The sequence below is a fragment of the Hylobates moloch genome, unplaced genomic scaffold, assembly GCF_009828535.3.
Source record: "Hylobates moloch isolate HMO894 unplaced genomic scaffold, HMol_V3 SCAFFOLD_12, whole genome shotgun sequence".
Lineage (NCBI taxonomy): Eukaryota > Metazoa > Chordata > Mammalia > Primates > Hylobatidae > Hylobates > Hylobates moloch.
This window is the reverse complement of record NW_026652287.1, coordinates 78,810,527-78,820,317: the sequence shown is the minus strand read 5'-3', so window position 1 is coordinate 78,820,317 and position 9,791 is coordinate 78,810,527. Positions and strand designations below refer to the sequence as shown.

The 9,791-nt window shown below is 38.0% G+C and overlaps 1 pseudogene; it reads left to right on the top strand.

Moving 5' to 3' along the window:
* The first annotated feature begins 7,534 nt into the window (after positions 1 to 7,534).
* On the top strand, positions 7,535 to 8,151 carry LOC116814399 (ras-related protein Ral-A-like; annotated as a pseudogene).
* The last annotated feature ends 1,640 nt before the right edge of the window (positions 8,152 to 9,791 follow it).

Here is a 9,791-nt window from a genome sequence, read left to right as displayed (position 1 = left end):
ACTGCTGTGGCTAGATCACCCTCCTTTGTGGGAGGGTTCACAGGCTTTCACATGAACAATAATCAATCTGATTGTGTGTAAGAAATACAAAGGGCAACCTTTCCACCACCTTAAACAGTCTATCTTGGGAATTGTGTTTTTAAAGATAATTGCAGCAAGGTACAGACTGGTGGTTGGGATGAATTTGCATGAGCAGCCAAAGGGGATTTAAACATCTGTGTTGTTGAAGAAAAGGGCATACTAATATATTGATATAACAAAATTTTCAGTATTTACCAAACCAACCAGAAATATATTTGTATAATTGGGCTATTCATGTCATCCCAAACAAATCATGCTACATTTCATATTCCCCCGACCCTCTTTGGAGGAAGACAGACAAAAAGCTGGAAACACAGCACTTAATCAACATAATCTATTATTTCATTTTAATTGTAATTTTGTGCTAGGAATAGGATTTTTAAAACTGTTACTTTGGAAAGTAGACTGTTATTTTCTCCTAAACCATTTGCTCATTCTTGTCATCATCCTTTATTATTCCAGTGCTTGAAATTCTGATACAAAGATGTATTTTTAAGTGTTCTTGTACTTGGGAAAATGTCAGTAGACTCCCAGTGAATCTCTAAAAGCAGTGAAACTGCATTCATATTTTGTATTAGAATGATGTATGAAAGGAGACAGACGCTGAAGTGGTCTAGAATCAAGGCAGCCAGGTGCTTAGTAAGGATTATGTTTGCTAATTTAAAAAGAGGGAGGGGGAAGTTACACACATCATCAGTCTAAAAACAGGAACAGAAGCACTGTTGAATTCAAGCTGTGTCATTTATTCCGTCACTGTCATGCCTGTGCTACCTTCCCCTCCTCTTCTACTGTATTCTTCCATTTCTTCAGTTTCCGCCCACACGAATTGTTGCTACCACCTATTCTCCTCCAAGGGAGTTAGGAGGGTGGACTGGCAGCTTTAGCTCCCTGGAGAGCTGGTGCAGCTAGAGCTCTGGAAATAAGCTCACTGTGAGTGCTGGATCCCTTCTGAGCACTGAGATTACACACTGTGCTAACATGTTTGCAGTTCCATATTTTAAGCTCTGTGTGATTACAAATGTTTAATAGGCTAGTGAGATCACCCATAGGAAAATGTTAGTAGAAACTATATTTCAGAGCAATTTCCAAATGCTTTTCTTCCCCCTGCTCTAAAAATCAGGGCAGGATTGAGAGACTGTTCACTTGTAATAGGATAAAAGTAGAGGGCTGCTTACTTCAAAGGCTTTTGGATCAAGCTTTTAAGGAGAGCAATTAAAAATGTATCTATAGCAGGACACGGATGTACACTGATATACAAGGGGAATGACTTTATTTTCTTTTTTCAATACTCAGATATGAATAAGGCTCCCTGCATCACACTCTCCCAGGATCTCTGAGAGGCATTCCTTCTGTTTCAAAGTGCCTTTACACCAACTTACAAAGTATGACAATAAAATAATTTAAAAAAATCATTAACAAATAACACAATGAGTGCTGACCTTCTTAGGAATTGCCCTGGGAGACTGTACGTTGATGATATTTATGTTACCATGGCTTAAAACATTTTATTGCGGCACTATTAACAATAGCAAAGACTTGGAACCAACTCAAATGTCCAACAATGATAGACTGGATTAAGAAAATGTTGCACACAGACACCATGGAATACTATGCAGCCATAAAAAATGATGAGTTCATGTCCTTCGTAGGGACATGGATGAAGCTGGAAACCATCATTCTCAGCAAACTATCGCAAGGACAAAAAACCAAACACCGCATGTTCTCACTCATAGGTGGGAATTGAACAATGAGAACACATGGACACAGGAAGGGGAACATCACACACTGGGGCCTGTTGTGGGGTGGGGAGAGTGGGGAGGGATAGCATTAGGAGATATACCTAATGTTAAATGACGAGTTAATGGGTGCAGCACACCAACATGGCACATGTATACACGTGTAACAAACCTGCACGTTGTGCACATGTACCCTAAAACTTAAAGTATAAGAAAAAAAAGAAAAGATTTCCACTTAAAAAAGAAAAAAAAAAAAACATTTTTGGAACTCCTCTTCTTGAATTGTGTTCAGAGAGCTGGTTTTACAAAGCACCTAAGAAAATGAATTTCGTTACCTTGTAGTCACACCTCATCTTTCTCACTGCTGAGTGCATTCAGGATGAGTTTAAAAACTGAGATATTTCATAACCAGTTTGAATTTGATGGAATAATATTTGTCATTGATGGTATGTACCAATTTCTGACTTAAAAAAACTCTTAATTCAAGTATTCATGAATTGCTTATTGAATTTCAGCAAGTAGTTCATGAATTGTTCAGCATCTAGCAAGATTAATTAAATATCTACAACATTTCCATAGAAATGAGATTATTATAACTAATTTTCAGTATTTTCACATGGCAAATCAAAAGAAAATAATATTTTAAAAACTTATGAAGAAGCATGGTTCATGTGTTTTCAGAAGTTCTAGAGAATGAGACTGTCACCCTGGGGAGGAGACTGACACGGTAAATTCTATAAGCTTCAACAGAAATGTAATGCAGAAAACAGAAGAGACAATGATTAAAAATAAACTAATAACTTTGTAGTTTTGACTATAATAACCAATGAGGGAAAATAAAATTCAATTTTTCAGTTGCATATGAGTAACTCAAACACAGCAACTATAAATACAGTCCTTAATTTAAAAAACAATTCAAACACCATATGTTTGGTTTGTTATTTTTCTCAATTTTGTTTCCTGCTTCTCAAATGTATATAGGCTTTTTGAAAACTTTATGTTAATTGCTAAGTAACCAGTGAAGGCAACGGAACACAATTTTTAAAATCAAGTTTCACTGAAATGCCAATATAATGTAAAAGCTCTCCAAAATCAGTTTTGAGTTATTTAAAATTAATCTCTAACATACTATGGATCATCAGCTATTGTCAAATGAATAACATTCTAATTATGCAAATCAATTTAATACAACTGAATAAAATTTTTGAAACACAACTAATAGGTCATGAATCGGTTATATTGCAAATGTTCATTGACTATTATTGCAAAATGTAACTCACAGTACAGGCATGCCTCAAATATACTGTGGGTTCAGTTCCAGACCACTTCAATAAAGTTAGTCACAAATTTTTTGTTTTCCCAGTGCATATGAAAATGATGTTTACACTACACTGTAGTTTAAGTGTGTAGTAGCATTATATATAAAAAATGGACATACCTTAATTTAAAAATACTTAATTTTAAAATATTAATTTAAAAATACTTTATTTAAAAATATTTTAATTTAAAAATAATTTTAAAATACTAAGAAATGCTAACAATCATCTAAGCCTTCAGCAAGTTGTAATCTTTCTGCTGGTAGAGGGTTTTGCCTCGAGGCTGATGGCTGCTGACAGATCAGGATGGTGGTTGCAGAAGGCTGGGTTTCTTAAAATAAGACAACAATGAAGTTTGCCACATCAATGGACTCCTCATTTCATGAAAATTTCTCTGTAGCATGCAATGATGTTTGGTGGCAGTTTACCCACAGCACAACTTCTTTCAACTTGGATTCAATCCTTTCAAACCCTGCCACTACTTTATCAACTAAATTTATGACTATTCTAAATACTTTGTTGTCATTTCATTTCTTTCTTTCTTTTTTTTTTAAATTGAGGCAGTGTCTCACTCTGTTGCCCAGGCTGAAGTGGAGTGGCATGATCTCAGGTCACTGCAGCCTCTGCCTCCTGGGTTCAAGTCATTATCCCACCTCAGTTTCCCGAGTAGCTGGGATTACAGGCACGCACCACCATGCCTGGCTAATTTTTGTATTTTTAGTAGAGACAGAGTTTCACCATGTTGGCCAGGCTGGTCTGTAATTCCTGACCTCAAGTGATCCACCTGCCACGGCCTCCCAAAGTGCTGGAAATACAGACATGAACCACCATGCCTGGCTTTTTTGTTGTCATTTCAACAATATTCACAACATCTTCACCAGAAGTACATTGGGTCTCAAGAAACTACTTCCTCTGTTCATCCATAAGAAACAATGCTTCATTCATTCAAGTTTTATGAGATTGCAGCAATTAAGTCACATCACAAACTCCTCCACTTCCAATTGTCTTGCTATAGCCACCACATCCACAATTACTTCCTTCACTGGAGTCTGAACTCCTCGTGGTCATCCCTGAGGGTTGGACTCAACTTCTTTCAAATTGCTGTTAATGTTAATATTTTTATTTCCTCCCATGAATCACAAATGCTTTTAATGGCATCTAAAATGGTGAATCTTTTCTAGAAGTTTATCCATCTATTTTGTCCATATACATCCATAGTGATCTATGGCAGCTCTAGCCTTACAAAATGTATTTCTTGATCCACAAACTTCAGAATAGGTATTGTGTTATCAGGAATGGAAACAGTATTAACCTCACTGTACTTCTCCATTAGAGCTCTTGGGTGACTAAGTGCATTCTTGATGAGCAGTAATATTTAGAAAGGAATCTTTTTTCTGAGCAGTAGGTCTCAACGGTGGGCTCAAAATATTCAGCAAGCTATGCTGTAAACAGATGTGTTGTCATCCAGGCTTTGTCATTCCATTTATAGAGCACAGGCAGAGTAGATTTAGAATAATTCTCAAGGGCCCTAAGATTTTTGGAATACTTAGACACTTCTCAAAAGAAGACATTTATGCAGCCAAAAAACACATGAAAAAATGCTCATCATCACTGGCCATCAGAGAAATGCAAATCAAAACCACAATGAGATACCATCTCACACCAGTTAGAATGGCCATCATTAAAAAATCAGGAAACAACAGGTGCTGGAGAGGATGTGGAGAAATAGGAACACTTTTACACTGTTGGTGGGACTATAAACTAGTTCAACCATTGTGAAAGTCAGTGTGGCGATTCCTCAGGGATCTAGAACTAGAAATACCATTTGACCCAGCCATCTCATTACTGGGTATATACCCAAAGGACTATAAATCATGCTGCTATAAAGACACATGCACACGTATGTTTATTGCGGCACTAGTCACAATAGCAAAGACTTGGAACCAACTCAAATGTCCAACAACGATAGACTGGATTAAGAAAATGTGGCACATAGACACCATGGAATACTATGCAGCCATAAAAAATGATGAGTTCATGTCCTTTGCAGGGACATGGATGAAACTGGAAACCATCATTCTCAGTAAACTATCGCAAGGACAAAAAACCAAACACCGCATGTTCTCACTCATAGGTGGGAATTGAACAATGACAACTCATGGACACAGGAAGGGGAACATCACACTCCAGGGACTGTTGTGGGGTGGGGGGAGGGGGGAGGGACAGCATTAGGAGATATACCTAATGCTAAATGATGAGTTAATGGGTGCAGCAAACCAACATGGCACATGGATACATATGTAACAAACCTGCACATGGTGCACATGTACCCTAAAACCTAAAGTATAATAATAAAATTAAAAAAAAAAATGAGTACTTGAGTACTGCCTTTAACTTTGAGTCATCAGCTGCATTAGCCTGTGACAAGAGAGTCAGCCTGTTCTTTCACACTTTGAAACCAGATATTGACTTCTCTCTAGCTATTAAAGTCCTACCTGGCATTTTTTTTCCAAAGTCTGTTTCATTTGCATTAAAAGTCTGTTATTTAGTTACAGCCACTTTCATCAGTTCTTTTAGGTAGATCTGGATAACTTGCTGCTGCTTCTCCATCAGCACTTGCCACTTTACCTTGTATTTGATGCTGTGGACATGGCTTCTTTTCTTAAACCTTATGAACCACCCTCTGCTAGCTTCAAACATTTTTTCTACAGCTTTTTCACCTTTCTCAGCCTTTATAAGATAGAAGAGAGTTGGGACCTTGCTCTAAATTCTGCTTTGGCAAGGGACTTTTGTGTCTGCTTTCTTCTTTTATCCAGATCACTAAAAATAAAAATAAATAAATAAATAAAACTTTCCCAGACAAGCAGTAAGGTTGCTGCTTTTTTTTTTTTTTTTTTGAGATGGAGTCTTGCTCTGTCGCCCAGGCTGGAGCGCAGTGGCTCGATCTTGGCTCACTGCAAGCTCTGCCTCCTGGATTCACGCCATTCTCCTGCCTCAGCCTCCTGAGTAGCTGGAACTACAGGCGCCCCCCACCACGCCCGGCTAATGTTTTGTATTTTTTAGTAGAGATGGGGTTTCACCATGTTAGCGAGGATGGTCTCGATCTCCTGACCTCGTGATCCACCCGCCTTGGCCTCCCAAAGTGCTGGAATTACAGGCGTGAGCCACCTCACCCAGCCCTTTTTTTTTCCCCTTTAATTAATCATGGGTTCACTGGGGTAGCACTTTTACTTTCTGTCAATAATCTTTTCTCTGCATTTACAACTTGACCAACTGTTTGGTGCAAGAGGCCTGGCTTTTGGCCTATCTTGGCTTTTGACATGCCTTCCTGATTAAGTTGAATTATTTCTAGCTTCTGATTTAAAGGAAGATGAATAACTCTTTCCTTCACTTGAACACTTAGAAGCCCTTGAAGGATTATTGCTTGGCCTTTTCAATATATTGTTTTCTGTTGGGATAAGGACTGATATCTAACTGAGATGCAAAATTTTTAAGCACAGTTGAGCACAATGACTTAGGCAGTCTCATGCAAGGTACGCTCAGTTTCTGCAAAATAATAAAAAAAAAAGAATATTTTTCCATTTTACTTCCTTTCTCAGTAATCAACATAGCATCCTGATTTATAGGGGAAAAGATGTGGTCAAACCCACAGGTAACTGATACAGAAACCATTTGCAAAAGCCTGCTGAAACCCAAGGGCTTTCCACCACCACCTCTGCTTCCCCAGAAGAGAATGACATGGTTTGGTTGCTTCTGTCCATTATCCCATTATTTTTGTGCAACTCTTGATTGTTTCTCTATGTTAGAGGATGTGTAATAAACGATCTTGCTGTTTACTGAGATTTGTACCTTGTAGGAGAAAAAAATAAGAGCCTAATTACTCTTTTTGTGTGATTCCAAATGCTCAAACAGGCTACTCTTGTATTTATCGTCCTTTCCATATCTCAGGATTCAACTTTTTAGGACCTTGCTACTCAAAGTGGGGTACATCAGCAGCAACACTGAGATCACCTGGCAGTTTGTTAGAAACGATGACTCTGAAATACACTTTAGACCTGTGGAATAAACATCTACATTTAATAATATATCCTAGTGAATCTCATGCACGTCAATATTTGAAAAGCACTACACTAGGAGACAGAACTATCTGGGTATGAATTCTGGTATTACCTCTTAAAAACTTTGTGACCTTGGACGACTAAGGATCATACTCATCATAGGTGAAATAGAAATAATGAAGACTCCTCGTTCTACTGCTCCCAGTGCAGGGCCTCGCAGGCGACGAGGGCCAAGCTCCCACCACCCAGAGCCACGCATCCACAGCTTCCGGAGCCCTCGGGGCGGCGGACTGGCTCACGGTGCAGATTCTTCCTAACCTGTTGGTGAGAACTACGACACAAGATGGCCGCAAATAAGCCCAAGGGTCAGAATAATTTGGCCTTACACAAAGTCATCACGGTGGGCAGTGCCGGTGTGGGCAAGGCAGCTCTGACTCTACAGTTCATGTACGATGAGTTTGTGGAGGACTATGAGCTTATCAAAGAAGGCACCTATCGGAAGAAAGTAGTACTGGATGGCGAGGAAGTACAGATCGAAATCTTAAAAATAGCTGGGCAGGAGGACTATGCTGCAATTAAGGACAACTATTTCCGAAGCAGAGAGGGGTTTCTCTGTGTCTTCTCAATTACAGAAATGGAACCCTTTGCAGCTACAGCTGACTTCAGGGAGCAGATTTTAAGAGTAAAAGATGAGAATGTTCCATTTCTACTGGTTGGTAACAAATCAGATTTAGAAGATAAAAGGCAGGTTTCTGTAAAAGAGGCAAAAAACAGAGCTGACCAGTGAAATGTTAACTATGTGGAAACATCTGCTGAAACACGAGCTAATGTTGACAAGGTATTTTTTGATTTAATGAGAGAAATTCGAGCAAAAAGATGGAAGACAGCAAACCGAAGAATGGAAAAAAGAAGAGGAAAAGTTCAGCCAAGAGAATCAGAGAAAGGTGCTGCATTTTATAATCAAAGTCCAAATTCCTTTCTTATCTTGACCATACTAATAAATATAATTTATAAGCATTGCCACTGAAGGCTCAATTACTGAAATTACTTTAACATTTTGGAAATTGTTATGTGTATCACTAAAAGCATGAATTGGAACTGCAATAAAAGTCAAATTTACTTAAAAAATAAATAAATGTGGCTTCACCAAGAAGCAAAGTTCAACTTATTTCATTATTGCCTACATTTATCATGATCCTGAATGTAGCATGTGAGCTTGTGTTTCTCGGGCAGTCTTTCTTGAAATGTTAAATAAAGAGGTGAGATGGGGGTGGGGAATAGGAGGAAAGGTGACTTTCTCTCGTGTTTTTTTTATAAATCTTAAATTTTATATCATTTTAAAATATATTGGTCTTCTACTACCTTGAAAAATGACAATCGTGAACATGATAAACTGTACCACTTTTTTAAAACCATTGTTATGCAAAATTTAGAAGAAAAAGTTATTGGTATGGTTGTTGCATGTAGTTAAACTGAGAGTAATTCATCTGTGAATCTGCTTTAATTACATGGTGACTATTTAGAAAAGTGCTGTAAACGTGTACATGGAAATTTTTGAATATACCTTAATTTAGAAACTGAAAAATACCTGGTTATATCATTCTGGATGTGTTCTTACTGACACCAGGGTTCCACTGCCCCATGTGTCGTGATGAGAAAATATATGCCCAGCATGGAGTACAGCTTTTGTATAGAAGATCCTTGAGAAGTAACTGGCTGCTAGGAATCTGCCCAAATTTAAAATGTTGGCCATTCTCTGTTTCTTGAAAATAGGATTCCAGATCTCTTTGACTGCTTTTAATAAACTGCAAGGTCATTTAAAATGAAGGACTAGCATGTAGTTGTAAGAGAATTTTTGACTTCAAGGATTCAGCACCAGTTTGAATGAACTCTCTTTTTCTCTAAGATGCTGGTCCCTGGAAATCACTTTCTGCCAGGGGTGAACATGTAAGTGTTAAGTTTTTAAGCTCCTGGGAGCAGGGCACAGGAAGAAAATGTCAATAATGCTAATGCATTTTGCACTGGAACACTTTGGGAATATATTCATGCTTGCCATCTGTTCATTTCCAAGTTCGTATTCATGAAGTTACAGTTTTATATAGGAATTATTAGGAGTAATTTTGTCTGTTTATGTTCATAATGAAGAACACTGTAGCTACATTTTCAGAAGTTAACATCAAGCAGTCAAACCGGGATACAGTGCAGAAAATATGTTTGGCATACACTGACCAAACATTAGGCTGTGTCACCATCGCGTGGTGTCCCTGCTAGAAGAATTCTAGCACGTTATTTGAGGACATAATTTCAGAGGGAAATATGCCACTATCAGATTTTTTTTTCCTCTTTGCAGTGGGGCTAGGACAGTTGATTCAACAGAGTATTTTTTTCTTTTTGCTCAGTCCTACTTTCAACAGGTCAAAGATGTGTTCAGGCGGCAGTCCAGGTAATAGGTGTGTACATAAAGTTAAAAATAGGCTTTTTAGGAACTCGCTCTTTAGATAGGACATCCAGCTTCTCATGTTAAATATTTATCCTTAAAAGATTTGAGATGTACATCTTTCATATTTCTCATAGGCTATGCCATGTGCAGAATTCATAAC